Here is a 6,783-nt window from a genome sequence, read left to right as displayed (position 1 = left end):
GGATGTTAGAGTAGAATTCTATGTTCTTGGCTTGAGAAGGTAACTTAGGATTTCTTGAGTCACTAGTGTCCAATTGATTGCTAGTTGATAGCCATTAACTCTAGCCTTCATTAATCCAATTAGTGGAAAGCTAGGATTTATGGACTAGGATTGATATAACTCACTTGACTTTCCTTTGTTAATTGATTTAAGGATGACTAAGTGGGATTAATCCTTGCAACTACCATACTTGTGGCTAGTGATAATGATGAAGACCCTTGACAACCAAATCTTGCCAAGACCATTTTGTTAATAAAGTTTTCTTACCATTTACTATTCATGTTTCTCATCTAAAACCCCAATTATAACTCACAACCAATAACAAGACACTCTATTGTAAATCCTAGGGAGAACGACCCGAGGTTTAAATACTTCGGTTTATAAATTTAGGGGTTTGTTACTTGTGACAAACAATCTTTTGTATGAAAAGATTATTGTTGGTTTAGAAACTATACTTTACAACGAGATTTCACTAGTGAAATTCTAAACCGTCAAAAATCCGTTCGTCAAAATGGCGCCGTTGCCGGGGATTTGCAATGGTGTTATGTTATTGGTTATTGTATATATGTGAATAGTGTGAATATGTTTGCTTTTGTTAGCTCTTACTAGTTTTAGGATCTAATTTTCTTGCTTCTTATTTGATTTTGTTTTCATTTTCCTCTTGCTATCATGAATTCTCACCTTGGCTATGAGTTTGGTTATCAACATGTTGTAGGAAATGAGGACTATAATGAAGATGTGTATCAAGAATGGGATAACCAAAGGTGGGAGGAGCCATATGCTTATGATCAATCATCATGGCAACAACTTCCACCAATGCACTATGAAGAAGAGCCATTCTATGATGCATATCAATCCAATGGCTATGGTGAATCACCTTGTGACTTTCAAGAACCACCACCATATGCCTATGATCCATACCTTCAACATAACTCTCAACCATACTCACAAGCCCCTTCTTACCAACCACCTTCATATGACCCTAACCCATATCTATCCTACCAACAACCATATGAGCAATATGAACCACACATAGAGCCACCACCATTCCAACATCAACATTTTCAAGAGCCACCCCTCCATATTATTACCAAGATGAACTACCCCCAATATATGAAAATTTTCAACCACAAGATGAATTCTACCTTTCACCACAACCTCCCATGGAAGAATATTCATGTCTTTCAATCCAAGAGCCTTATGATCCTAATCATATTATCCAAGAGGAACAAGAGTCAAGGGATCATCTCAAGGAAGCATTGGATCAATTTCAAGCAACCATGGAGTGTGTTGTGCAACAAGTGGAAAGAATGGAAAATATTGAACCACCACAACTCTACCAAGAAGAACCACCTTCCTACTATGAACCCTTCCCCCAAAATGATGAATCCTTCCAACCACCCCAATCTCTAATGGATGAAACCCTTGGTGTTCTTGTTCAAGGGCAAGAAGAGATGAAAAGGGATGTGCAAAATTTCATGGCCGCCTTGGATGCGGTAACCAATCAATTAGCCTCCCAATGCTTGAACACTCAAGGAACTCCCACGGCTACATGTGGAGAATCAAATGAAGAACATAGCATGAAGGAGAGATTGGAAACTCCGGTGGGAAATGAAGGAAGTTGCTTTGTATTGGAACAATTGGAGGAAGCTTTAATTGTTGAATACAAGGAAGAAGTGGTAGAAGACTTAGGAGATGCGGAGCCTCCATGGGAACATAGAGTTGAAGAAAACCCCTCCAAGATGATTGAAATTGATGCTAGGGAGGAAAGTGCACACCTTCCAAGGCATATTCCATATGAAGACTTGGATGGGATAGAGCAAGGATTGAGTTCCCTTGGTAGTAAAGATCAAGCATCAAGTCTTAGTGGTGAAGAATCCTTTGAACATGAAGAACCTTCTCCGGTTGGATTTGAAAGCGTTGAGGAGGTAAATTTTTCTCACCCTCCCTATTATGATTTGAGTAAAGGAAAAGGTTTAGATAAAATTGTTGAACAAAGGATTGAGATTAAGAGATCTTGTGAAGAGGTGGATGTCCCTAGAAATAGAAGAACGAGGGTTGGTTATGCTTTGTCAAGATCTTTGGAAGCATCTTTGCCTAGGTTGCCATCTACACCTTCATTTGAGTGGGTGAAATTCATTTCTATTAGTTTTATTATCCCACTTGAATATGGTTTGCTTGAAACGGATGGTCAACTTAGGGAAGTTTGTGGGATGAAGCGTAAGCGGAAAAGGTTTTGTAGTGGGCGTTGCAAATCAAGGCTCATTATGGTTGATGCATCAAACATGAGATATAAAGGTTGGAGTAGTGCTCAATTAGATGGGTCTAGGAGGATTGTTGGGCACTTCATAGAGAATTCATCTTGTTCACCACCCGGATGGACTAATAATGATGATCAACCTCAAGACGGGTGTGAAAATAAAGTGTGGGATCCCGGATTAGAAAAAGAGGACCAACTTTGGGAGCCCCAAGCTTGTGAAGAACTCCATCAACACTTGGCTCAACCCATAGGAAATCTTGGGGCACAATGGAGAACCAAGCATTGGTGGGAGTTCCAAGATGAATACAAGCACAAGCCACCTTGATGAAGAGCTCCCCATAAGTCCAACTTAAGGACAATAAACAAAAGTGCTAGGTGGGAGACAACCCACCATGGTAAAATCTTTTCATTTTCTTTCTTTGTACATATTGGTAGAATTAGTTTAATTTCATGTTTTTATTGGTTTGTTAAGTTTAGTTAGAAGTATAATCTGATAAATAAGGTTTTAGGGTGTTTTGGTAGCTGTTTGGAGGTTTGGAATGCTTGGATTGGTGCAAGAACTTGGAAAAAAATTTTTTGAAAAACAGAACACCATCCACGCGTGCGCGCACATGACGCGGACGCACACCTGAGCATTTTTGACCATCCACGCGGACGCGCACTGTATGCGTACCCGTGGATGCAAAAAATTCAACCCCAGCCAAAAACCCGAGAGTTAGGCCTGGACTGTGCGAACATTGGGCCTAAGGCACAAGCCTATGCACGCGTGCGCGCACCTGGCGCGTACGCGCACATGATCTTAAATCCGCAATGCACGCGCACGCACACTGTGCGCGCACGCGTCGATTGCACAATCTGCACCCCAGTACTTTTACCCGAGAGTTGTGCCAGACTTGGGCCGACACTATGCCTCCGGCCTAACAGTGCGCGCACGCGTCCTTCGACCAATATACCCATCGACGCGTAAACGTGCATGACGCGCACGCGTCGGTAAAAAAAAAAAGAGTTTTTTTTTCTCCCCTTCCATTTTCTTTTGCTTATCACATTCGCATGCTTCTACTCTTCCCATTTTCATTCAGTTTTTGTAGCATGTTTTCGTTTTTTTTTCTAAGTCATTTCAATAATGGTGTTGAATTCTTATACTCAATTATTGAGACTCTCTTGCTTTATCTTGGCGCTTTGTGACCTGTTTAACATTAATTGAAATATTTTGTTCCACATACAAGATAGTGCTTTAGTCCTTCCTAACTCATTGTCCTTTGTTTTTGTGCTTCATCATCATTGAGTTAGGTTGGGACCAAATGCCCTCATGCTTATCACTAATCTTGTTTGTGTCAATTCTTATTTGAACTTGATGCTCAATATACTCTTCATGCTTTCACTTTACTCTTGCATCAAGTATAAGTTGATATGCCTTGCTTATATTGATTTCTCACTCACATGTTGTAGCTACCATGTGGTAGAGAATCATACTCTTATTTGGCATTAGCCTCCGCCTATGTTCTATTTACTTTGATATCTTTGTTGTAGGCTTAATTTTCTTTCTTTTTCTCTCCTTTTAGGTTGGCCACCAGAAAGAGAAGAAAGGAAAAGCTTTTAAATGGGGCAACAAACAAGTCATCCGCACAACCTTTTGAAGGAGCTCATCAATTATAGCAACCCATCCACCTTACTCTTCTTTGCATGCACCGAGGACGGTGCAATCTTCAAGTGTGGGGAGGTCGTCGACCGATCTCCATGGGTAACAATTTCCTTTTCAACACCAAATTTTTATTTTCTTTGTTAGATTAGCTATTGCATTTGCATGATAGGTTGCATGTTAGTTAGAATTTGTACAAATTTTACTACCTTCTTCTTATTAGGACTACTTGGTTAGGGTGATGATTTCTTTCCCAAGAAACCGTTTTAGGGCAACCTACCAATTTGAAAATTTTTTGTCGAACTTGCTTGATAGAATGTATTTTGGAACATGGTTTTTGAGCTAAGAACACACAAGCATGTGAGTTTTGAGCCTAATTGCGTGGTTACATCTTATAACCACTTATTTTTCCTTCTTGTGTGTATTATTCTCTTCCTATGATTGTGATCTTTGCTTTGTTTGATTCTTTATGTCCATTATTTTGTGTATTCATGCATTTATATGATTGAGGCCATCATTTCATTTAGCTTACTTACCCAAAAAGCCTTACCTTTTATCATCCATTGTTAGCCAATTTGAGCCTATGATTAACCCACTTTGTTCTTAATTTAGCACATTACAAGCCTTAAAGTGAAAAACAATAAAAGTCCTTATTTGGATCTTTGATTGGCTTAGGCTAGTGAGTGTGAGTGTCATCCAAGAGTGGGAAAACTTTGGGACATTGGTTGGGATAAAAAGGTGTTTGTGTTTTGTATTTTTATATTGGGAAATTGGGTACATACTCATGTATTAATTAAATGTATAGACCTTATGCATTGATGTTTGTGTGTATAGTTTGAAAGAAAAAGAAAAAAATAAAAAGAAAAAAAGAAACAAAAGTTAAAAAAAAAAGAAAAAAAAAAGAAAAAGAAAAGAAAAGAAAAGAAAATGTATATAGAAAAAGAAAGAAAAAAAGAAAAGCAATAAAGGGGAAAAAATGCCCCAAAGTGAAGCTCAAACAATAAAGAATCAATGCATATGGATTGTGAAATGAAAAAGAAAATGCATGAGTATGTGAAAAAGTGAGGAATGGGTAGTTAGTTTAGTACTTAATTGTATAGGTCATTATATAAGTTAGGTGGGAAGGTTTAAGCTAATCAAAGAACCAAATCCTAGTCCACTAGCCATATATGACCCTACCTTGACCCTAGCCCCATTACAACCTAAAGGAAAGACCTCATGATAATTGTATGCATGCATGAAATAATTGTTGATTGTTAGATGAAAAACAAATCTTGGAAAGCATGATTAGGGGAGAATTGAGAGAATCAACCCCAAACACCAAGCGACTAGAGTGCAAACACTTCCGGTGAGGGTTCGATGCTCAATTCCTTGATTCCCGGCTTTCATGAGCGTTCTTCTTGCAAGTCTACTTGAACTCCATTTTGATATTCGAATTGGTAGGACTCATGAATCGTCATATGATCTTGGCCCTACTTGTGCATATATGTCTTGGAGATTGATTTATTTTTAACCAAGTAAGTAGAATCATTTTGCATTTAGTTGCATTCATATAGATAGATGCATATAGTTTATTCACATTGAATAAATGTTGACACCCTTTGTTTCTCTCTTGGCTTAAGCATGAGGACATGCTTGGTTTAAGTGTGGGGAGGTTGACAAACCCCAATTTGACGGTTTATCTTGTATTGAATTTAGGGGATTTTATCACCTTTTTCCCACATTTACCCAATGAATTAGCATGGTTTTGTATATTCTCCTTTAATTGTGCTTAAGAGTGAAAACATGCTTTTTAGGTCTTAAAATAGCTAAATTTAATTCACCTTGATTCTATTAGATGCCTTGATATGTTTGTTAAGTGATTTTAGATTTAGGAGGCAAAGATTGGATCAAGGGAATGAAGAAAAAGCATGTAAAGTTGGAGAACTCATGAAGAAATGAAAGAACCGGAAAGCTGTCAAGCCGACCTCTTCGCACTTAATTGACCATAACTTGAGCTACAGAGGTCCAAATGATGCGGTTCCAGTTGGGTTGGAAAGCTAACATCCGGGGCTTCAAAATGATATAAATTTTGCCACATGTTGCTTCGCGTTCAGGGGCGCGCACGCGCACTTTGCGCGCGCGCGCCGATTCTGTCCTTGCCCACTTTAATGAAATCGTCCCCAGCGGTTTTAGGAGCCTTGTGGGCCCAATCCAACTCATTTCTGATGCTATTTAAGTCAAGTATTGAAGGGGAATCAAGATACTTTTAGATACTTTTGATCATTAGCTTAGTTTTAGGAGTTAGAGTTAGTTTTAGAGAGAGAAGCTCTCACTTCTCTCTAGGATTAGGAATTAGGGTTAGATTAGGATCTCATAGTTCTAGGTTTAATTCAAGTCTCCTTCTACTTCTACCTTCAAGTGGTGATTGCTACACTTTGGTTCTTCTTTCTATCCCTATCCTCTTGTTGTAATTTCTCTTATTTTGTTTCTAGGTTTTGTAATTGAGATATTCTTGTTCTTTTGTTTTCTTTTAATAATGCAATTTGAGATAATTCATGTGATTGTGATGTTGTTGATTGTTGTTTTGTTAATTCTTTGTAATTGTTGGTTGTTGATTCCTTTTATTCTTACAAATAAAAATGCTTTCTTTCATTACCCTCCAAGTGTTTGATGAAATGCTTGAGAGGATGTTAGAGTAGAATTCTATGTTCTTGGCTTGAGAAGGTAACTTAGGATTTCTTGAGTCACTAGTGTCCAATTGATTGCTAGTTGATAGCCATTAACTCTAGCCTTCATTAATCCAATTAGTGGAAAGCTAGGATTTATGGACTAGGATTGATATAACTCACTTGACTTTCCTTTG

This window comes from Arachis hypogaea, chromosome 7, assembly GCF_003086295.3.
Source record: "Arachis hypogaea cultivar Tifrunner chromosome 7, arahy.Tifrunner.gnm2.J5K5, whole genome shotgun sequence".
Taxonomy (NCBI): Eukaryota; Viridiplantae; Streptophyta; class Magnoliopsida; order Fabales; family Fabaceae; genus Arachis; species Arachis hypogaea.
The sequence above is the reverse complement of the archived record's forward strand: the minus strand, read 5'-3'. Positions refer to the sequence as shown.